Genomic DNA, 25367 nt, shown 5'->3' with positions numbered 1-25367 from the left:
TATTTTGTTATCAGTTTCTCTTGCTGAGCAAAAACTTCTTAGTCTGATGTAGTCCCATTCATTAATTTTTGCCTTCACTTCTCTTGCCTGTGGAGTCAAATTCATAAAATGCTCTTTAAAACCCAGGTCCATGAGTTGAGTACCTATGTCTTCTTCTATGTACTTAATTGTTTCAGGTCTTATGTTTAGATCTTTGATCCATTTTGAGTTAATTTTTGTACAGGGGGAGAGACTGTAGTCCAGTTTCATTCTTTTGCATGTGGCTTTCCAGTTTTCCCAGCACCATTATTTGAAGAGGCTTTTTTTTCTCCATTGTGTGTTGTTGGCCCCTTTATCAAAAATTATTTGATTATATATATGTGGTTTTATTTCTGGACTTTCTATTCTGTTCCATTGGTCTGAGTGTCTATTTTTCTGCCAATACCATGCTGTTTTGATTGTCATGGTTTGAAGTCAGGTATTGTAATGCCCCCAGCTTCACTTTTTTTTCTTTAAGATTGCTTTAGCTATTCGGGGTTTTTTATAGTTCCATATAAATCTGATGATTTTTTGCTCCATTTCTTTAAAAAACATCATTGGAAGTTTGATGGGAATTGCATTAAATTTGTATATTGCTTTGGGTAATATAGCCATCTTGATTATATTTATTCTTCCTAGCCAAGAACAAGGTATATTCTTCCATCTCATTATATCTTTTTCAATTTCCCTTAACAATGGTTTATAATTTTCATTATATAAGTCCTTTACATTCTTTGTTATGTTTATTCCTAAGTATTTTATTTTTTTTGTTGCAATCGTGAAGGGGATTATTCTTTTGAGTTCCTTCTCAGTTGTTTCATTGTTGGCATATAGAAAGGCTATTGACTTCTGTATGTTAATTTTGTATCCTGCGACCTTACTGTATTGGCTTATTGTTTCTAGTAGTCTTTTTGTGGATTCTTTGGGGTTTTCGATGCATAGGATCATATCATCTGCAAAAAGTGATACCTTTACTTCTTCTTTTCCAATATGGATGCCTTTTATTTCTTTGTCTTGTCTGATTGCTCTGGCTAGAACCTCTAATACCACATTAAATAAGAGTGGAGAGAGTGGACAACCCTGTCTTCTTCCTGATTTAAGGGGGAAAGCCTTCAGTTTAGTGCCATTTAATATGATGTTAGCTGATGGTTTATCATATATGGCCTTTATCATGTTGAGATATTTTCCTTCTATACCCATTTTGTTGAGAGTCGTAAACATAAAATTGTGTTGTATTTTATCAAAAGCCTTTTCTGTGTCTATTGATACGATCATGTGGTTTTTGTTCTTTGTTTTGTTGATATGGTGTATTACGTTAACCGTTTTACGTATGTTGAACCATCCTTGAGATTCTGGGATGAATCCCACTTGATCATGATGTATTATTTTTTTAATATGTTGTTGTATTCGATTTGCTAGTATTTTGTTTAGTATTTTAGAATCTGTATTCATTAGAGATATTGGTCTGTAGTTTTCTTTTTTTGTGCCATCCTTGCCTGGTTTTGGTATGAGGGTTATGTTGGCCTCATAAAATGTGTTTGGAAGTATTGCTTCTTCTTCAATTTTTTGGAAGACTTTGAGTAGAATAGGAACCAAGTCTTCTTTGAATGTTTAATAAAATTCGCTGGTATAGCCGTCAGGGCCTGGACTTTTATTTTTGGGGAGGTTTTTAATGGTTTTTTCTATTTCTTCTCTACTGATAGGTCTGTTTAGGCTTTCTGCTTCTTCTTGACTCAGTCTAGGAAGGTTGTGTTGTTCTAGGAATTTATCCATTTCTTCTAGGTTGTTGAATTTAGTGGCATAAAGTTTTTCATAGTATTCTACAATAATTCTTTGTATATCTATGGTGTCTGTAGTGATTTCTCCTCTTTCATTTTGGATTTTGTTTATATGAGTTCTTTCTCTTTTTTCCTTGGTAAGTCTTGCCAAGGGTTTGTCAATTTTGTTGATCTTTTCAAAGAACCAGCTCCTTGTTCTATTAATTTTTTCTATAGTTTTTCTGTTCTCTAATTCATTTATTTCTGCTCTGATTTTTATTATCTCCTTTCTTCGGCTGGTTTTGGGTTGTCTTTGTTCTTCTTTTTCTAGTTCCTTAAGGTGTGAAGTTAAGTGGTTCACTTGGGCTCTCTCTTGTTTGTTCATATATGCCTGAAGTGATATGAACTTCCCTCTTATCACTGCTTTTGCTGCATCCCATAGATTCTGATATGTCCTATTGTCATTTTCATTAGTCTGTATATATCTTTTGATCTCTGCACTTATTTCTTCTTTGACCCGTTCATTTTTTAAAAGTATGTTGTTTAGTTTCCACATTTTTGTGGGATTTTTTTCCTCTTTTTTGCAGTTGAATTCTAGTTTCAAGGCTTTATGATCAGAAAATATGTTTGGTACAACTTCAATTTTTCTGAATTTGCTGATGTTGTTTTTGTGGCCCAACATATGGTCAATTCTTGAGAATGATCCATGTACACTGGAGAAAAATGTATACTCAGTCACTTTGGGATGAAATGTCCTGTAGATGTCTATCATATCCAGGTGCTCTAGTGTTTTGTTTAAGGCCACTATGTCTTTGTTGATTCTCTGTTTGGATGACCGATCTAGAGCCGTCAGCGGTGTATTGAGGTCTCCAAGTATGATTGTATTTTTGTTAGTTTTTTGTTTTAAGGTCAATAAGTAGCTGTCTTATATATTTTGGTGCTCCTTGGTTTGGTGCATATATATTAAGAATTGTTATGTCTTCTTGATTCAGTGTCCCCTTAGCCATTATGAAATGGCCATTTTTGTCTCTGAGTACTTTTGTTGTCTTGTAGTCAGCATTATCCGATATGAGTATTGCTACACCTGCTTTTTTTTGGATGTTATTTGCTTGGAGTATTGTTTTCCAGCCTTTCACTTTGAATTTGTTTTTATCCTTGTTACTTAGATGAGTTTCCTGTAGGCAGCATACAGTTGGATTTTCTTTTTTAATCCATTCTGCTACTCTGTGCCTTTTTATTGGTGAGTTTAATCTGTTTACATTTAGTGTAATTATTGATACTTGTGAGTTCCCTATTGCCATTTTATATCTTGCTTTCTGTTAGTTTTGTGTCTTGTTTGATCCTTCTCTTTCGTTTTTCTATCTTTTGTTTTTATTTGGTTGTATTCCATACATCTTTCCTCTGTTGCTATCTTTTTTATCTCATGTGCTTCTGTGGTGGTTTTTTCAATGGTGGTTACCTTTGAGTAATGAAAAGGGTCCATACCCTGTTCATTGTAGCAAACTATTTTGTGAGTACTTTTGCATTCCATCGTCCTTTGCTACTGTTAATCTCCATCTTCTCCCCCTCTTTCTTTTTGTTGTTGTCACAGTTTAAATTTGGTTTTATTGTGTTCTTCTTGGAGCTTTTACTTGTGGCTCTGGTTTTTTTTGTTCTTTGTATCTGATTGGAGAACCCTCTTTAGTAATTCCTGGAGTGGGGGTTTTCTGATGATAAATTCCCTCATCTTTTCTGTATCTGTGAATGTTTTTATTTCTCCTTCATATTTGAAGGATAGCTTTGATGGGTATAGTATTCGTGGCTGAAAGTTCCTCTCTTTCAGGAATTTAAATATTGGGAGTAGAGTTTCTGCTGAGAAATCTGATGATAATCTAATGGGCCTTCCTTTATATGTTTTATTCTTCTTTTCCCTGGCTGCCTTGAGAATTTTTTCTTTGTTGTTGGTTTGTGTCAATTTCATTATGATATGCCTTGGAGTAGGTTTGTTGGGGTTAAGAAAACTCGGAGTTCTGTTTGCTTCTTGACCTTGAGGCTTTAGTTCTTTCCACAGGCTTGGGAAGTTCTCATCTATTATTTGTTTGAGTATGTTCTCCATTTCATTTTCTCTCTCTTCTCCCTCTGATATACCTATTATTTTTATGTTATTCTTTTTGATGGAGTCAGATAATTCTTGTAGTGCTATCTCATTTTTTTAAATTTTTGAGTCTCTTTCTTCTTCTCTCTGTTGTGCCTCAAGTTGCTTGTCTTCTATTTCACTAATCCTCTCTTCTATCTGGCCTGTTCTATTAGCTAAGCTTGTTACTTTGTTTTTTAGCTCGTGAATTGAGTTTTTCATCTCTGTTTGATTTGTTTTTATAGTTTCAATTTCCTTGGACATATATTCTTTGTGTTCATTGAGTTGTTTTCTGAGCTCCCTAAATTGCCTTTCTGTGTTTTCTTGTATATCTCGGAGGATTTTTAGGATTTCTATCTTGAATTCTCTGTCATTTAGCTCCAAGGTTTCCAATATATTAAATTTTTTCTCCATAGATTTTTCCTCATCTAGCTGTGTTACCTCTCTTTCTTTGTATCCATGATATTCGATTTTCTCTTCCTTAATGGCATCTGAGGGTGGTTTTGTTGATAGTATTAATGAGATTTAATAAAGAATAAAAAGTTAAAAAAATAAAAAATAATAATAATAAAAAAAATCGAAAAGAGTTTTTTAAAAAAAAATTAATAATGAAATAAAGAAAAATAAAATAAAATAAAAATTTTAAAAAAAGTTAATTATTCCCCCCCTCCTTTTTTCCTCTCCTCTCCTCTCCCCTCTTTCTTGAGAAAATCTTGAGGTGAACTGTGAATTATAACAAACAATGCCTGTGATGGAGGGCTGAATTGGGGAAAAGTAATAAAGGGGCCAAAAAAAAAAAAAAAAAAAAAAGAAAAAAGAAAAAAAAAGAGCGTATGGACCCACAAAAAGCAAATAAGGAAAAAATTTGGGTCAAGAATAAAATGATTTGCTTTTAGGTGTTGGTTGTCTAAGAGTTATGATGAGAGGAATAAGAGGAAAACGGAAAAATGGGGGGACAAATTAAAAAATTACTATTGTATTTAGTGGAACAAGAACTAGATAAAATGGAGAGCCAAGGATGGGAGCACTGCTAGTGAGTTAAAAAGGTGAAGTAAAAACCCACCAAAATGCCACAAACATAAGTTTGAGTCCCAGATAAGATAATTTGTTTGTTATTGAGGTTTGAATGAGAGGAGATGTAAAGGAGAAAGGAAGAAACTAATATAGAGGGAGAAAAGAAAGAGAGAGAGAAAAAAAGAGGGAACCACTAAAAGAAGAAAAAAGAAAGGAGAGAGAGAGAGTTAAGGGTTTTGGAGTGCAACCCTCATAGAGAGAAAGGAAGAGAAGAGAAAAGATAATGGGAGATGTAACACTTATGGGTAGTGTAGTTCAAGGAGACGAGAGAGTAAGACCGGCAGAGAGTTAATCGGCCAAATTGGAGGAGGAAAAAAGTATCAAGAATAAAGATAAGAGAAACAAACGAACAAATATAATAAAATGGGATAGGTTATAAAGTCTGCAGATTATTCTTGATTTTGAGAGGTTATCTTCTTGCTTTTTCTTTTCTCTCCCTCTTCCTGGTCGGTGACTCTGTACCCTGGGTTCTGCCCCTTTGGCACGCTCAGGTAGAGGTTTGCTGTTGATAAGTCTCTATGGCAATGTCATGTATTGTGCTTTAGTCTCGTTGGCAGTCGAGGCTCATTAGCATTTATAGGCTCCGACAGTGAGAGAGTCCGTGTTCCTGGAGCCTTTCTCCTAGTCTTTCCTTCTTCAATTAGTAGCCTGATAATCCAGCTATGGGGTTGCTGCTGCCTCTGCCTGGATAGTAAGAGGCTCAAAGAGCTGGCAACTCCCCACTCTATTTCCACTCAGCACAGGGCTCTGGGTAAGGCTCAGTCAGTCAGAGCTGCTAGCATAATCAGGCGGCTTTCCGCCCACTCAAAGACCTCTGGCTCTGCCACTCTGTCCGGTAACACAGGCGGGCGCCCACTTCCGGGGCGCTTGAAGGAAACTCTCACTCACTGTCTGCGTGTGCAGACCAGGATATCTGGCCAGCAGTCTCACGCTCTGAGTGAAACCCCCAACCGCAGGGAAAAGTTGCAGTGTTGGAATTGAGTCTCGCTCCATCCCCGTGCGCGGCTTTTGCAAGGCACTGGGGCAGCCCGAGATTCCGCTTTGGCCCACACAAAGGCCCCTGACTCTGCCCCTCTGTGCGATAACACGGGCGCACACTGCCGAGGCACTTGGAGGAATCTCTCATTCACTATCTACGTGCGCAGACCAGGATATGAGGCCTGCCACGTTTCCCTCTGAGTGAAACCCCCACCAGCATGGAAAATTTCCACCGTTGGAATTCGTTCTCGCTCCCTCCCGTGCGCGGCTTTCCCAGGGCACTGGGGCTGCCCAGAGATTCTGCTTTCGGCCCACAGAAAGGCCTCTGACCCTGCCTCTCCGTGGGGCAACATGGGCACCCACTCTCGGGGCCTAGGAAGAAATCTCTCACCCACTAACTGCGCGCGTGCCAACCAGGAGATCAGGTAAAATGGCTGCCCTGCTTGTCTTTCTTTGTTTGGGTTTGGCGCGAGTGTTAGCTTGTATTGCCCGGGTTGCCACAGGATCAGTTTTTCCTCGGCTTGGATCTCCGTGCCACAGCCTGGTTTGGCCGTTTGTGCCGCGGCCTGGATCTATTCACCCCCTTTGCCCGCCTCAGTATCTATATTCACAGTTACCAGAGAAAGCCGCCTTGTTTAGGTTAGTGAGGAAGGCGGAGCATTTCTTACTCCCTATTTCCTTCGGGGTTTGGTTATATATTTAGCCAATTTTTCACTCGACCATACTTTTGGGTGTATTGCGAAGCATCTGGAGGCTCCAAGTATAGATTTTTCTGTTTCTGGTTGAAGATCTTGTTGAGTTTTGGGGGAGATTTATCGGTATCGCTTCCTACCCCGCCATTACTCTGACGTCATCTTTGATAACTTTCAACTTTATAATATATCTGTGCTTTGAAATACATTTTAAAGAAATTTTATAAGATTTTTACATAAGAATGTAAGAGCTAGAAGCAAATTAGAAATACTGTCCTTCCCCTTTATTTCAAAGATAAAATAACTTTATAACATAGAACTAAGTCTAAAATACTAGTCTTAACACCTTCCAAATGTTATAATTCTTCTCAATTTGAAATATAAGGAGTAAAATAATACAATTTAACAAAATAAAATGTTTATTTTATTTATTTTATATTGGGGTGTTTAAATAATCCATTTCCCCTGAAATTCAAGTATGCTAAATTTTACTAGATCAAGTTGAATCTAGTTAGACAAAAAAAAAAATTGACTTGTTTGAACATTCCTTCTTTTTAACGTGGCTGCTGTACATGATAAAATCAATGAAGTCAATGATACAGAGCTCACAATAAAATATTTTAAAGTGTTACATCTAGCATTTTTGCTTTATATAGTTTATCACTAGATTGGGAATCAGAGACACAACACTTATTGACTTCTTCCAATAATAGCTCTCTTGATTTAATAATAGACTAGACAACAATTTTCTACTGACAAAGCAATTATTATAATGGACTCTGAGTGACTGGTTTTAATTCTGGGCCAGTGACTTAAACTTTTTGTGCCTCAGTTCCATTTGTAGAATGGGGATCATAATATTATTTTAAGAATGAAATGAGTTGAATATGCAAAGCATTTAGAAGAGGGCCTGGTGCATAGTTAATAGTGAATGATTCAGCTATGGCTGTTTTTTTTTTGTTAGTGGTGACATTAACATGAGATCTATCCTCTTAACAAATGTCTAAATTCTGATACACTATTGCTGACTGTGGGTATAATGTTGTACAGCAGCTCTGCAAAAGCTCACTCAGGTTGCTTAGCTGAAACATGATCACTGATAAGTAGTTCTCTATTTCTTCCTCTCATGAGCCCCTGAAAACAATCATTCCACTCTTTGAACCTATAATTTTAACTTACTTTCTATTACCACTATAATGAGTGTGTCAGTAGGAAGTCTTCAAGATAATTTAGACCACCTGATAAACTGGAATAGAAAAATTTATATTGTTTAGTTCACTGAGATTTATAAGGTAATTAAACTAACATAGAATTTAGTTACCCAAACCAAATGATGCTGTTTTCAGATTGAAATTTAGTCACAGATCAAGAACAGGATTGTAATAATATGATTCCAGATGATCTATGGCTCTTTTCATTTTCTGAGTTTGGGTCAACTGTGGTTCGCAATATCGTAAAGGAGGCTAACATAATCAAAGGTAATGTCAATACTCCATATCATTCTTAAATTGAGTATTCAGTAAGCCCAGTAACAATATAATCAAAAAGTAGTAATTCAAATAAAACATAACAAGAAATGATAAAGACTTACTAAGGAAGCCTTCTCTAATGTATTGCCTAATCGATCTGTAAGTATTAATACTTTACTTAAATTATTAAATCAGATTAAACTCTCCTTTTCTTTCTCATTCTTTCACATATGACTATGTATCCAGGAAAAGGGAATGATACTCATATGTGGAAACTGGATGATAAGTAATTCTTTAAGGAGAGACTTACAGATATCATTGATTGACTTAGTCCTAGATGAATACAACTTGCTTATTTACTGTGATGTTTATTGACTTCTTCTTATTTCAAAACATTTCCATGGACTAAATTGTAATAATTTAGCTTATATCTGATTGCATTCACTAAGGAAACCATAAGTTTATGAGTTGAAAACAACTTTTAGACCACATAATTATATTTGTAGTAGATATTATGTTTGCCTTGTGTCTATCTATTTTACCTCTTTTTCATTTTCTAGCCAGTATGCTAGTTTAGTGATTTTTGACCACTTCATGAGCAACAGTTTGGTTGAGGCAGTCAAGGAAATTCTATGTTTTCTGCCACAGTTAATGGTGTAGGAATGGACCCATAACTCAAACTTAAGCCATCTGGGATAAGATATGATTCTGATACAGTGAATTTAACCAAAGTTATTTTTTTCAGAGGAAAGATAAAGACGTTATTGGCAAAAGTTGGGGAAAGAGAAATCCTCTTTTCTTCTAGACATTATTAAGAAACATTCAGCAGTCATTTTTCTGTCATGAGAACAGCAATCTGAAGTTGCAACTGGTCCATTGATGATGGCCATGTTGAGAAAAATCAAAGAGAAATGTGTTATGCCAAGTGAAGTCAGTTAGAAAAAGATAACTACCATATCAATTCACTTACACATGGAATCTAAAACACAAACAGAAACAGACTCATAGATACAAAGAACATTTTGATAGTTGCCAGAAAGGAGGGATGGAAAAGGTGAAGATATTAAGAAGTACAAATTTCCAATTATAAAAACAAGCACAGGGTTGTAAAGTACAGCACAGGGGATATAGTCAGTAACATTGTAATAGCTATGTATGGTGTCAGATGGGTACTAAACTTATCTGGGTGATCACTTTGTAAGTTATATACATGTTTAATCACTATGTTGTACACCTGAATTAATATAATGTTGTATGTCAATTGTAATTAAAAAATAAAGATATGGAAAGGTATTCTCATACTAAAAAGCAAGAAAGAGAGAGAAATGTAGCTACAAAGAAATGTGGATGCAAGTTTGAAGACTTTGCTATTTAAAAAATATTCCCAGCAAATCTTTTGACTTTATCTTTAAAATACATTCAGGATCTGACCAACTTACACATTTATTGCTATGCTCTCACTTAAGCCACCCTCATCCCTTGTCTGGCTTATTGTAATAGTTTTCTAAGTGGTCTCCCTGCCTCTACCCTTGTCCCCATTTAGTCTGTTCTCAGCAAAGCAGCCATGTAAATTGTTGAAGGGTATGATGTTGCCACTTTTCTGCTCAATATCCCCTAGAGGCTCATCTTATAAAGAGTCAAATATAAAGTTCTTACAATATCCTACTAGGTTCTATGTGCTCTGAACACTCTTTTCTCTCTTGACCCATCTCTCTCTGGCTTAACTCTCCTGAGTTCTACTCAGACCAAAGTGGTCTCCTTTCAGCTTCTTAGCATTTCAGGTAAACGCCCATTAAGTCTTTTCACTATTCGCTCTGCCCTCCCAGAATGCCTTTTTCCAAGATACTTTCCTGGATCATTCTTTCATTTTATCTAGGTCTTTATGCACAAGTTGCCTTTTCAGAGAGACCTTTCATGACCAAATTATTATTACAAGCTCTCCTCCCATCTCTACTTGATTTCTTTCTGAACTTTATTATTTTCTCCAGGATGCTGTTATCATCTAACGCAAATCTTACTATTTATAATGTAAGTCTCAGAAATACTTATTTGGTTTGCTGTTATATATCCAAAACAGAGTACATTTCTTGGTATAGAACCAACACTGAATAAAAACTCATTATTACATCTTTTCTTTTGGCTTTCAGCTTGGAGGAGGCCAGGGTGCAAGATTTTTTGGTCATCCCAAATCTGGGTTCATTTGAAACCAGCTGCCTCACTATGATGTCTAATCTAAGTTCAACCCCAATGAGATAAAAGTCATATATCTTTACAACATTGGGGAAGTCATGCCATGACTGCCCTGGCTTCCAAAATTAGCCCCTAGGGTTTGTTTCCAAGAAAGGTTAGCACTGACATCTTCAAAGCAATGGGTGATTGAAAGGGTCTGAGGATTACAGTACAACTGACTATTCAGAACAGACAGGCCCAGATTAAGGTAGTTTCTTCTGCCTCTGCCCTGATCATCAAAGCCCTCAAAGAACCACTAAGAGACAGAAAGCAGCAAAACAAAGAAACAAACAAAAAAGTAAAAAATCTGTTATGTACAGTAGAAATATGACTTTTGATGAGGTTGTCAACATTGCCTTATAGATGCGGCATTCATTTCTTTTATATAGAAACCCTTTGGAACCATTAAAGAGATCTTGGGGACTGCGCAGTCTATGGGTTACAATGTTGATGGCTGCCACCCTCATGACATCATAGATGACATCAACAGTGATGCAGTGGAATGTCCACCTAATTAAGAACTACAAAGGAAAAAATTCAATTAAATATCATTGGGGGAGGGGAGGGGCACAAAGAAAACCAGTTAGAAGGTGACAGAAGACAATTGGACTTGGGGTGATGGGAATGCAGCATAATTAAATGTCAAAATAACCTAGAGATGTTTTCTCTGAACATATGTACCCTGATTTATCAATGTCACCCCATTAAAATTAATTAAAAAATGGAAGAGAAAAAAAAATCATTTGACAACCTAACACAAATTTGTTACTGAGTAAATCATGAATCTCTGAATGAAATTGTGCTGAAAGACTGGTATGACTTTGAATTTTTTATTTACATCAAGCAGTACTTTCCTTCAATTATTTAATTCAACTTAAGTTAAAGGCAAGTGTAACTAAGACAGTACGTAATTAAAACCTTGATGGATGGAGTGAGTTTGCCAGAAGGAAACCTTCAAGTGAGAATTCATGTAAAAATGATTTATTAGAAAAAACTTTGTTGTGGGCTGAATTGTGTCTCCCTCAAAGCTGTTGAAGTCCTAACCCCCAGTACCTATGAATGTGATTATATTTGGAAATAAAGTCATTGTAGATATACTTAAGATGAATTCAGATTGGAGTAGGGCAGGTTCTTAAGCCAGTATAGCTAGCATCTTCATAAAAAAAAGTTTAAACACAGGCTTGAAAAGAGGGAGAATACCATGTGAACATGAAGGCTGAAGTTAGGGTGATGCTTCTACAAGTCAAGAAGCACCAAGATGGCCAGATCACCTCCAGAAGCTAGGCCAGAGGCATGAAACGGATTCTGTCTCAAGCCTTCAGAGAAAGGTAACCTTACCAACACCTTGGTCTTGTACTTTTAGCCTCCACAACTAAGAAAGATTTCCACCCAGTTTGTGGTACTTTGCTAGAATAGCCATAGGAAATTAACACCCATTGCTAATGGATTTAGGAAGTAGGACTGGGGAAGGGAGGTAAGAAAGGGGGCAAGTGTCCACAAAGGGTAATTTTAGCTCAATCTCACATAATTCTGTGAACAGAATAGGTTCTACCTCTGAGCTACCCATCCCATCAGGGGCAGGCAAGTAGGAGCTTTTGAATTCCTGCACATATCAGGCTATCCTTGTGCTCAGACAAAGCTGGTTGTGGCAACCAGAGGCCAGTCTGTGAACAAAGAGACCTATAGTGCTAATTTCCAGCTCTTAAGAGAAAAAAAATATTAGAGGGTAATTTGTGGTAAATAAAGAGTGGGTCTGAGTGAATATGGGCATGACACTGAAAGAGGTTGCTACAATGGGTCAGGAAGTAATTAAGGATATTAAATAGCTGGAGAAAAAAAGCAGGAAGTAAACCAGACTTGCACTCCATTGCTTTTCTGTCTAGTGAGGTTCTAATAGTTATATTTCTTTACATTATTTGAGGTAATAAACTTGGAAATGGCTCCTGCTATAAACCTAAGATATAAGTTGATTATCTATATATCACTTTCTGATACTTAAAAATTATATTTGATATGAGCATCTTGGAAGCAAAAAAATGAAAACAAATGAGAGTAAAATATTAAAAGATACAACAATAAAAAATATATGAAGATGCCACTGCCCTTTAAATGGTGTGTGTGTGTGTGTGTGTGAGAGAGAGAGAGAGAGAGAGAGAGAGAGAGAGAGAGAGGGCAATAATGAAAGAGATTTATATTTAATTTGTTTGCAAAGACCTCAGAACACAAGGAAAGCCAAAAGGGACTTAGTACTTGTACTCTGATTTAATCTAGTACACATAGTATTGCTTCCCAGGTACAGAGGCAATTTCATTTTGAGAAATTTTCTTGCCTGCCTACAACTGAGAGACTGAGAGGGATCACTTTCTACACAAGAAGCTTTTGATTCCACTGCTTATTAAGAGTGTGTCTCTGTGTGTAACCAATTCCAATAGGGTTAAACAATTGTAATAATGAAAGAGATTGTCACCAACTGTATGTCTGATCTTTCCTGTGGAAGAATCCACTGTCTTTCCATACCATACTTAAGATTGTATTTTAATTTTTTTATTTGTGACTTTTTTTTAAGGAACTATTCATTTTGTGCAGGTCATTATTATTGATGCATTTGATGAAATCTAAGAAATATCTGACTCAAAATCCTGACCCTAATATTTATAGCATGGAAGGTTCTGTAGTCACAGATCATTGCATGTTCTTATTTTTTTGAATTATGAAGTACCTTGTATATAATGGGCACAATAAATATTTGTTTTCATATTCTTTTGAAAGACTATTAGGGGCCTTGGTTGACTGGCTCAGTAGTAGAGCATCAGTTTGGCATGTGGATGTCCTGGGTTCGATTCCTGGTCAGAGCACATGGAATAGTCACCCATCTGCTTCTCCACCCCTCCCCCATCTCACTTCTCTCTCTCTTTCTCTCTTTCTCTTTCTCTTTCTCTCTCTCTCTCTCTTTCTCTCTTCTCTTCTTCCTCCTCCTCCTGCATCCATGGCTTGATTGGAGTGAGTTGGCCCCAGGTGCTGAAGATGGCTCCATGGCCTCCACCCAGGCACTAAGAAGAGCTTGGTTGCTGAGCAACAGAGCAATGCCCTAGATGGGCAGAGTATCACCCTTTAGTGGGCTTGCTGGGTGGATCCTGGTCTGGGTGCATGGGGGAGATTGTTTCTGTCACCCCTCCTCTCACTGATTAAAAAAAAAAAGACTATTAGGGGGTTAACCGAACACCATTTAGTCCTTCCTTGTTGCTAATAAAAGCTTAATTTTGTCCAAAAAACAATGTGTCTGGGCACATAGATGAGTCAACATTAGTCAAAACGTGTCATAATTTGTCTGAACAACTCCATTCATCTAATCAGTTACTGTTTCATTTATGAAATGCAAACATCTATGGAGAGACTTGAGGGAAATATTTTTCTTCCTGGTAGAGGTCCACAAAAGGGTTTCTTCTTCCTCTGCCTCTATTTAGACCCTGTGACCTTGGGGCAAAATGTCAGAGACAAAGCCAGCAAGATGTAGTTAGTTGGAGGAGGGACTAAAAAAAACCATGCTGGGATCTTAATGATGTTGAGCTGCTATAAACAAACATAGGACCATCTACTACTAGTTTTGTTAATACACACCAAATGTATGTCCAGTGTAAGTTATTATTGTTCACATCTTCTTTTATTTGGTACCAAATGCATCCTAGCCCTGGCTTGGTAGCCCAGTTATTTAGAATGTAATCCTGATACACCAGGGTTGTGGGTTCAATCCCCTGTGAGGGTGCATACAAGAATCACCCAATGAATGCATAAATAAGTGGAACAAAAAAATCAATGTTTCTCTTTCTCTCTCTCTTCAATAAAAAATTCTTTTAAATGCATTCTAGCTGAAACAATTATCATTTGCATACTTATCATATGTTTGCCTAAATAATTTCTTTATCTTTGATATCTGAACATGAAACTTTTACACCTGTTTGTAATTTCCCAACATTCTGTCTATGAGTTATTCCTTGATGTCACACATTTGTGATGTTTGTGTGATCTTCATATCATTATTTCCACATAGTCTCTCTGCTTTAGTTCACCTTCTAAACCTGTCGCTTCCTAGGTCTTCATCGGCATGATACAATAATGCAGATCTCTGAGGTAGGCAAAGTTAAATTCAAGCTTTGATTTTGCCATTTAATGTGTGTTAGGTTGATTAAGGTACTTAATTCCTCTCAGGCTTCAATTTTCCCCATCTATGAAATAAGGAAACTGATGTTACCATCATTGTCTTTTATTTTAAGAACTGAATAAATCCTTCTGCCCTAAACATTTACATGAACCATAATCTGTTGTATTTGCTTGTTTGCCAGTAGACTCAGTTTCCTGAGACAGACTTTTGGTTGGTTGGTTGGTTTGCTTGTTTTCACTGCTGTGTCCCTAGTGCCTTGCACAGTGCCTAAAACACTGTAGGCACTCAATAAACATTTGTTAAATGATTAAATGGACTGAACTACTGACTTGGGTTTTGGCGGCTCTGCAATCTCAGACAAATAGTTTCAGAGAACACTGCACAGTACCATGGGAAAGAATTCTCCTATTTAATAGCATTGATATACAACAAGCATTGTGCAAAGAAATATGATGATCAGGTCTTGTCTACATGCTGGATAGATCTGGCTGACACACAAGTTTTCTTTGTCTTAAAAATGTTTTGCATTTTTTTCAGTGAATTGTCAAGTCTTTTTTTGTTTGTTTTGTTTTTTTAAAGAGAGTCTACATGCAATTAACTTTCCTTTACGATTGGAAGTTTTTTAAATCACTGGCAATCAGCTAAAGCTGAGTAGTAGCTGCCTGCTTTAGATTGTGCAGCCTCTCAGAACCGCTGCACTCACTCCCATATTCTGACACTGGTTGCCACCGCTCAGTATACCTGCACCACAATTTTATGTTTGTTTGCCTACCTACTTAAAAAAGACTTTAGTTTTATTCAGATATAAGTGACAAAAATTCTAAGATCCGTAAAGTGTACACTGTAGTATTTTGGTGATTTGATGTACGCATACATGTGAAAGGACTCCCTCCATCTAGTTAATTAACACATCCATCACCTGATTTGTCTGTTTATGTCCTTATCTATTCATTGTAAGGTGTGCACCATAGATTTTGTTAGGGTTACTCTGCTTCATGGATGACTATTATCTGTCTGCTTCTGGTGGGCATTTGAGTTTGTGATTTTTGCTGATTAGATCTTTGAATCTTACCTGAGGCTTGCTGCTTCATGACATGCATTATTTCTAAGTATTCTTTTATCAAAAGACTTGACAAAAAAACAACTGAGGATTACAAACTATTATTTAATGTATACTGTAAAGTCTCATTACTTTTCTTCTTTTCTAGAAAAAGTTAACTTCATTTTTCATCCAAATAAAAAGTGTACATATTTCAAAAAATAGTTCTATATATTTAATGTAATAGGCCAATAAAATGAAACTTCTTTTTCCCATTTTTATCTGTTACCCAAAGGCCAAGAACAAAACAATCGTTACCAAAAAACCCTGTGCTCTGAAGTTGACGGCTTGTAGATCTGTGCTGTAGATACTAACCAATTGTGGAACCGATCCTTCCTGCTTTGATGATTCCCCACATCTTGCAATAAAAGGGAAAGATTTGGGAGACAAAATTCCTGGAGAGTGTTTTTATGTGCTGTGTACTTTTACCTCTATACGGTGAAGGGCGAAGAATGCCTCCCTTTCATGTCAACACCCATGGGGCCTGCAGACTTTCATATATCCAGTGGTGACATTAAAATAATTTAACAATTGGTTCTCTGCCCTAATGACTGTTTTAAGTATTAAAAAAAAAATACCAAAAGGTAATATATTATTTAAAGTATTTAATACTTAAATAAGAAAATAAAAGAGGTACAGGCCCTGGCCAGTTGGCTCAGTGGTAGAGCTTTGGCCCGGTATATGGAAGTCCTGGGTTCGATTTCCAGTCAGGGCACACAGGAGAAGCACCCAACTGCTTCTCCACCCGTCCCCCTCTCCTTTATCTTTCTCTTTCTCTTCACCTTCCGTAGCCAAGGCTCCATTGGAGCAAAGTTGGCCGAGGCACTGAGGATGGCTCCATGGCCTCTGCCTCAGGCACTAGAATGGCTCTGCAGTGGAGCAACACCCCAGAGGGGTGTTAAGCATTGCCCCCTGGTGGGCATGCCGGGTGGATGCTGGTTGGTGCATGTGGGAGTCTGTCTCTCTGACTCCCCCTACCCCGCCCCTGCTTCTCACTTTGGAAAAATACAACAACAACAACAAAAAAACAACAACAAAGAAAATAAAAGATCTACACAAAACTAGATTGTTATAAGATTTTTTAAAATATTAATTTTAAAATATTAAATAATACCTCACAAAAAATAAAACTGTTATTTAATATATTTCCATATTGCTTCTTGATTGGCATCCTCACTTGTAATTTTTTTTTACCTATGGATGGAATTATTATTACTATGGGCACTTAGAATATGCTGTTGCACAGATGAACATTAAAAAAGAGTAAGGAATGTAAATTTGTGATTTCCATATTGGGCGGCTGTCTAGGTGCCCACCTTAGAGAGAACCCTGATTATAAGTGCCATTTTAACAGCTGGTTTGCTGAACTCAACAAAAAATTAGGTATTGGATCTGCTGAACCAGTGCAAACTGGCTGAATCCCACCACTGCATATATCTCTTAGATTTTAATGAGTTGTAAGTATCAATACTGACTCATATCAGGGAAAGCTAAAGGTGAAAATTAGAGGTGAGATTGTTTGTCCGGCACCAGAGCAAACATAGAAGGCTTTCCCAATATTTTTCTTACTGGGATGGAAGCTGCATCTCCATTTTTCCTAGCAGGCATGTGAGACTTTTTCATGAGCCCAGTGAAACCATAGGATTTAAATGGTTTGGAACCAAGTTAAAATAGTATATGTTAAAGGCTGAGGATATTATTGGAATCAGAAACTCAGGGTTCCGTCCTAAGAGAACAAGTAACCAGTAGAAGTCATTATTGTCCACAGAAAAAAAAAAAAGCTTAAATTAGGAAAAAAGTATCTCTGAAAACTCACAGAAGTACCATCACTCACCAGAGAAAAAAATCACAGGCGAGAAAAAAGAAAAAGCATTAAATAAATAGAGAAGAAGACGTCTATTCTTTCTCATCATCTCTCCCACCCAAAACCAATCCTAAGGATTGCAGAAAGGTTTTAAAATGAAGACTATGGAGCTCTACAATAATGAGCTGAGTTTGGACAATGTTATTACTACAGTTGTGTCTAAAAATGACTTGAGCCTGACCAGGCAGTGGCGCAGTGGATAGAGCGTCGGACTGGGATGCCAAGGACCCAGGTTCGAGACCCCGAGGTTGCCAGCTTGAGCGTGGGCTCATCTGGTTTGAGCAAAAGCTCACCAGCTTGGACCCAAGGTCGCTGGCTCCAGCAAGGAGTTACTCGGTCTACTGAAGGCCAGCGGTCAAGGCACATGTGAGAAAGCAATCAATGAACAACTAAGGTGTCACAATGTACAACGAAAAACTAATGATTGATGCTTCTCATCTCTCCGTTCCTGTCTGTCTGTCCCTGTCTATCCCTCTCTCTGACTCTCTCTCTGTCTCTGTAAAAAAAAATAATAATAATAATAAAAATGACTTGAAGACATTATATTAGCTGAGAATAATTTAAACTAGTTTTTGTGCCTACTAGACATTTTTTTCCAAGTGACAGAGACTGCAGGTTATATTTGAAAGAGCAATGGAAGCATCATTGTTTTCTTTACTTGTACCTTATGGAATCCTTATAATAAAAGAGTTTAAAATAAAATAACTACCCTAATATTTTAAAAAATCTGTTTTTAGCACCTTTTCTCCATTGTTGTGCTTCCCAGAGGCAGCCACATTCCAGGGTTTTATCTGCTGCTTCTGGTATTTACCTGTTATTCCTGTCTGAAGGTTTTTAGGATCTTTTTTGAATCTACAGAATTCTGATACTTTATAATGTTGTCTTGGTATAGATCATTTTTACTCAATGACTTAAACCCCAGCTGGGTCTAATCAATGCAGAGACTCGAGTCCTTTGGTTATAAAAAAATCTTCTATTAAATCTTTAGTAATCTCTCCCCTTTTTTTCTATTTTTAAAAGAATTTTAATAACATATTATTTAGATATATAAACTCTTATATTGCCCCTTTAATTTTCTTTTTTTCTTCTTACTTTTGTTATCTTTTTTTTTTATTTTCTCCCTAGGTGATGTTGTTTTTCAACACGTTGAACAATTTTTGTAGAATATTTTCACTTTGGTCATTATATTCCTCATTTTCAAAAAATTCATTCCTCTGTGTTTTACTTTTATAGAATTCTCTTTTTATCAGTGTAATGTTTCCTTTCTGGTGATATTAGTTATAGTTTTTAATGCTTTTTTCAAAACATACTAGTCAAGAGACTGTAAACTAGGAGTTAATTCAACTGTGATCATTTCTTGACTGCTATTCTTTAAGTAGACTTATTTTCAAAAAATATTAAAATTACCTGATTATTAAAATGTCTAAATCTTTTGTCATTTATATTTTTAACTATAAGATTGTTCATTATTACACAGACTATATATTATAAAATAGCAGTTATTTATATCCCTTAATAAACTAGATATTATTTCTTTCTGCTGCATCTATAACATTTGTAGATGATATCTTAAATAGAAATTCTTTTTATTTTATTTTATTTTTTTACAGAGACAGAGAGAGAGTCAGAGTGAGGGATAGACAGGGACAGACAGACAGGAACGGAGAGATGAGAAGCATCAATCATTAGTTTTTCGTTGCACATTGCGACACCTTAGTTGTTCATTGATTGCTTTCTCATATGTGCCTTGACCATGGGCCTTCAGTGGACCGAGTAACCCCTTGCTTGAGTCAGCGACCTTGGGTCCAAGCTGGTGAATTTTTGCTCAAACCAGATGAGCCCACGCTCAAGCTGGAGACCTTGGGGTCTCGAACCTGGGCCTTCCGTATCCCAGTCTGACGCTCTATCCACTGCACCACCACCTGGTCAGGCTGATGATATCTTTAGTATTCCAGTCATGAAACTATTTTAATAAATAGAGAATGACATTTAAGTTTCATAGTATATTTTTGGGTCATTGATAATATAGAATAAAAAAATTGTCTTGCAAATTGACATGTGTGGATTTTTTATAAATGGAAAATTAGTTATTAAAATTAACTATTGAAATTAATCTTCCACTTATAGAAAATCAAAACTTTTGCGATAGTACTTCTTTATTTTCCTGCAGCACACACTAATTTGGGGACTGCTCTTTCACATAAACTCATGCTGTATTTTCTTTTTGTATCAAAGAGCAGCGTGGCTTTGCCACTTCCTGCAGTCTGCAGAAAGTCTGCAGCAATTTGGGCCAAATCCATTGCAGATGCCGCAGTAGCAATAATGTGTTCATAATGTATACAACCACATTTTGACAGGAGCGGTTTCTAGATGTGGTTAGTCAACTTCTGGTCGATGCAAGGAACATAAATATAGATTGCTTCATGTCCGATGCATAGCCATCAAATCTGAAATGGAATGGGCCTTTATAAATAAAAAAATCCATGAGGGTAATGAATAAAGTAAAAAAAGGAATTACTCAAGATTATTTGGAATTAAAACAGGTGACCTATGAATTATTTGTTCTTTGTATAATAGGTAGAGTGTCTACTTAAGTTATGTGACAATCTGTTAGTCAATTAATTTAACAAGTCAAAGACTGTTCTACATAATATGTAAAGTAAAATATAATAAAAGATAAGGTTAGTACCACTCAAAGACAAATATGATTTTTTTACATGGTTAATGGAATGGAAGTTTATATATCAGTAGAACTTTAAACTGTGCTATCATTGATGGATTTTCATAATTAGAATTATGAAGATTTACTTTTTAGAATGTGATAAAGACTTTCAATTTTCCCTTATGTTTTTCTCCTTTATTTTCCCAAAGAAATAGAGATTTTAGCTAGATAGAGTGCAACTTACATAGAGATAAGACTTTAAAATCTCCATTTGCATGTAAGTTTTGCACATGACTAAATTTTTGGCCAATTGGATGTAAGTAAAAGTAATGTGTGAGATTTTCTAGTTTGCCTTTATTAGTAAGGGACAGTGCTCATCACATTCTTTTTCCCTTTCTGCTTCCTGCAGTGTCAGTATAGTTGTGACACTTCTTATGCTTCACAGATAAATGCAACACTGTACAAATAATGAAGCCTTTGAAGAGGGGTCAGCCAACAAACAGCTTTTACATAAACAAAATATAAAGACCTTTAAATAATCTTTCACAAAATCTTGCCTGATCTATACCATACCAGAATTAATCTCTCCCATTTCTTCATAGTCACCTAGCATGTAATTAGGCTGCTTCTTATATTTTCATTTTGTTCTGTTTTAAATTGCCTTTTTATGCTGTGTGCATTTGTTACCTTGATAACAGTATGAGAGTCATGGTTTTTCCTCTCAATTTTATCCAAAAAAAAAAAAAAACTAGCATACTACAGTCTAATCCCTTGAACAAGCTAAGAATATGTTTCTCACAGGACCTTTGCACTTTTTATTCTCACTACCTGGAATATTTGTCTCTCCATTACATTTTGTTGTATAATATTATATAAGATACGATAACTCATTTCATTCAGGTCTCTGTTGAAACGTCAGTTCTCCTCGATGTCTTCCCTTGCCCTATTTTACTTTAACTCCTTCTTCTGTTTATATGAAGTCAGCAAGGACAGTAGTCCAGAAATTTTGGAGAAATTGTTTAGACAAAGGTAAGGAATATCAGAGAAAGTTTCCTGAAGTGATGAGAGTGATTTGGGAGAAACTTAGCTCAGGCAGAGCACATGGATACAAGTGGAGGAATGAATATATTAGGGTGATCTCTTAGTGACATGGAAGTTTGCTCTATCTTTATATGTTCCCTTTAATTGATTTCCTTATTCAGTTTTAGTTTTTCTCATCATATTAATTATTATAACTTCTCTATTATTAAATTTGTTTTCTTCAATGTTTCTTATCCTAAATTTTAATCTAAGTATTTTTATTATTTTTATATTTTGCCATATTTTGTTGATGTTTTATTATTTCTATTTACTTACGTTGAGGTAGGGTACATTCTATTTAAGTCCATATGTCACAAAGTACTATAAGTAGAATCTTCTTGAGTCTCTTGATGTTCATATGTGCAGCCAATGCACAAGTGTTTATCAAGTCTTTATTCTGTGGAAGGTACTATTTTTGGTCCTGGAGATATAAATGTTAACAAGACAGACAACAGACAAATCCTCTAAAAGGTTACATTCTTGTGTGGAAACTTAGGCAATAAGATGAATACACAGGATAATTTTAAGCATCAGTTAGCACTATGAAGAAGATGACCTGCGAGACCGTAGTAAAGCATGAAAGTAGGGCTGACTACTATTAGGTAAGGCTTTCATGGAGGTGTTAGAAAGTAATGTTATAAATTCAATGTTTAACACTTTGGTAGCTTATTAAGGACCCAAGGAGCTGGGACCTGGGCAGTATAGTCTAGCTTATCTTATTATTTTTTTTAATATCAGATTTGTTCCATTGAACCAGGGATATGTTTTGTGTCATTGATACTGAATTAACCTTAAAGTTCATTTCTTTTTCTTTCTTTCTTTTGTTCCTTCCTTTGTCCTCTCCTTCCTTCCTTCCTCCCTCCCTCCCTCCCTACTTCCCTTCCTTCCTTCCTTCCTTCCTTTGTCCTTTCCTTCCTCCCTCCCTTCCTCCCTCCCTTCCTTCCTTCCTTCCTTCCTTCCTTCCTTCCTTCCTTCCTTCCTTCCTTCCTTCCTTCCTTTCTTCCTTCCTTCCTTCCTTCCTTCCTTCCTTCCTTCCTTCCTTCCTTCCTTTATTTCTTTCTTTCCCTTCCTTCTTTTTTTAATTATTAATTAAATCATTCATTTTTAAAACTGAACATTTTAAAATTAAATGTATTGGGGTAACATTAGTTTATAACATTATATAACTTTCAGGTGTACAAGATTATAATTTGACATTCGTGTACTCTATTGTGCTTACCATCAGAAATCTAATTTCTTTTTATTAAGATATATTTGACCTCTTTGTCCACTTACCACCTCCCCTTTTCCTCGGGTAATCACCATTTTGTTGTCTGTATCTGTGACTTTGTTTCTATTTGTTCTGTTAGTTTATTTTTGAGTGAACTGGTTACCTTATTGAAAATTTAAGTTAAAAAAGTGCCACCTAATAAATAAAGCTTTTAACATTATTGCCAAAGTAATATTTATTTCTGAATAGTTATTTATGATAAGTCTACCTTTATCTTTTGTTATCTCTCATAAGAAAGTCATGTTAGATAATGTTTTACTAGACCTTCCTGCACTGATGACTTGAGGAAGTATAGTCTTTTACATTGACCACAAAACCCATTTTATTTTCAGCCTTCATCTATCAGGATCTAGAAGTACCAGTAGAACTTTCTCACTTTTTCTTCATAACACTGCACCATGCTTATGAACAAAAGAACTGTACATTGACTATCAGCATCCTGCCTTAAATTGGTCTAGAATTGCTCTGTATCACCAGATTTTATACAGGAGGTTGAATTTTTTATTGGTTTTGTAATAGAAAATATTTTTATCTCTATTTGGAACTTTTAGTTCTTGTTATATTCCTTGGTTTTAAAAGGGGTTGTTAGCTAACATGCACCTATATCAAAAATTTCACTATATTTGTTGAAAGCCCTTCTTTTTAGTACTTTTTATGGTATGTTTAGAATAATTTTTATTGATTATTTTGTACTTTATATACAAAGTTCTCTTTCTAACATTTGCTTACCAAATAATATATCTTGGTCATATTAGAATAGATACAACATTATTCTGTCTAGGAAAAACCCCATATTTATTTGTCCTGACCTGCTTACATAAGCTACAGAAAAAATAAACAAGAAATTTTATAATAAAATAAGAAAAATTTTATGATAAAATATTTAAGTTAGTAATTTCTCATCATATTTCTGAATACTAAGGTATACACACGTGAAGGCATAGTGTGAAAAAGTTAAAGCTCTCTGTCACTATATATTTTGCAGGGAGATAAATTGAAGAAAGTGAAAGAAGAAATTGGTTAGGAAACAGTTATAAAATACATTTTGGTTTTCTGCACTCTTAGCACTACAAAACTTATCATACATATTTTCAATATAAAGAACAAACCCAAGATTCTTCACATTATTCTTGCCTCCAGAAATTGGTTAAGTTTCTACTATTAATAATACAGAAAATATTCCCTAGACAATCATGGTAAGCTCTAAAACTGCAAACATATCACCTGTCTTATTAGTCCTTGGCAGTATTTCAAGGAAAAAATAAAACCAAAGTCATACTAACACAAAAGAAAAAAATACTTTAATAACTTCCTTTGTTTACAATGGCCATCATCAAATTGCAGTGCAAGCATCTTAAGGGTATAAAAGAGTGTAGTGTAGGAATAAAATTTTAAAATCCCAAGTTATATTTATTTTTATCCTACACATTAAATATTTGTATAGTTTGCTTATATTCGTCATAAGTTAGTACAGTAAAACACACATCTAATGCATTAATAATTAAACGAGTCTACAAATCTTGAAGGCATGTAGTTAGATTTTTTACTAGTAGAGTACATAATAAAGAAAAAATTAGATAGCACTGAATGCAGATGAAATTCACCCTCTATCCTTTATTGACATTTTTTGCATCTTTGTCAAGAATCAATTTGCTGTACTTGTGTAAGCCTATTCTTAGATTTTTTATTCTGTTACATTGATAGTCTATACCTTTACTAATATTACACTATCCTGATCCATGTAGCTATACAATAGGCCTTAATATCAGATAGAGTAATTTTTCCTGGTCAGGGCACACAGGAGAAGCGCCTATCTGCTTCTCCACCCTTCCCCCTCTCCTTCCTCTTTATCTCTCTCTTCCCCTCCTGCAAGTCAAGGCTCTACTGGAGCAAAGTTGGCCCAGACGCTAAGGATGGCTCCATGGCCTCTGTCTCAGGCACTAGAACGGCACTGGTCTCAACAGTGCAATGCCCCAGATGGGCAAAGCATCACCCCCTTGGTGGGCATGCCAAGTGGATCCCAGTAGTGTGCATGCGGGAGTCTGTCTGACTGTCTCTCCTCTTCTAACTTCGGAAAAAATACAAAAAAAAAATCACTTTTGTGGAATGAGACAATCTGTAGTCAAGTTTAATTCTTTTGCATGTGACTTTACAATTTTCTCAGCACCATTTATTGAAGAGGCTTTCTTTTCTCCATTGTGTGTTTTTGACTCCTTTGTTGAAGATGATTTATCTATATATATGTGGTTTTCCTTCTGGGCTTTTGTTTCTGTTCCATTGGTTTGTATGTCTGTTTTTCTGTCAATACCATGCTGTATTGATTATCATGGCTCTATAGTATAATTTGAAGTTAAGTAGTGTGATACCTCTGGCTTCATTCTTTTTTCTCTGGACTGCTTTGGCACTTCAGGGTTTTTTATGGTTCTTTACAAACCTGGTAATTTTTTGTTCTATTTCTTTAAAAAAAATGACATGGGGAATTTGATGGGGATTGCATTAAATTTGTATATTGCTTTGGGTAATATGGCCATTTTAACTATGTTAATTCTTCTAATTTAAGAAATGGAATATTTTTTCATTTCATCATGTCCCTTTTAATTTCTTTCAATAATATCCTGTAGTTTTCAGTATATAGGCCCTTTATATCCTTTGTTAAGTTTATTTCTAGGTATTTTATTTTTTGTTGCAATTATAAAAGGAATTATTTGAACATTCACTTCTTCCAAGAGGACATACAAATGGCCAATAGATATATAAAAAGATGTTCATCTTAACTAGCTATTCAAGAAATGCAAATCAAAACTACAATGAGAAACCACCTCACACTTGATAGATTGGCTATTATCTGCAAGACAGGTAATAACAAGTGTTGGAGAGGCTGTGGAGATAAAGGAACCCTCATT

At 35.7% G+C, this 25367-nt stretch overlaps 1 pseudogene; it reads left to right on the top strand.

Annotated features, from left to right (window-relative positions):
• The first annotated feature begins 10332 nt into the window (after positions 1-10332).
• Positions 10333-10848, top strand: LOC136397705 (large ribosomal subunit protein uL11-like; annotated as a pseudogene).
• The last annotated feature ends 14519 nt before the right edge of the window (positions 10849-25367 follow it).

This window comes from Saccopteryx leptura, chromosome 3 (assembly GCF_036850995.1).
Source record: "Saccopteryx leptura isolate mSacLep1 chromosome 3, mSacLep1_pri_phased_curated, whole genome shotgun sequence".
In the NCBI taxonomy this organism is placed as follows: domain Eukaryota; kingdom Metazoa; phylum Chordata; class Mammalia; order Chiroptera; family Emballonuridae; genus Saccopteryx; species Saccopteryx leptura.
This window is presented reverse-complemented; position numbering and strand designations above follow the sequence as displayed.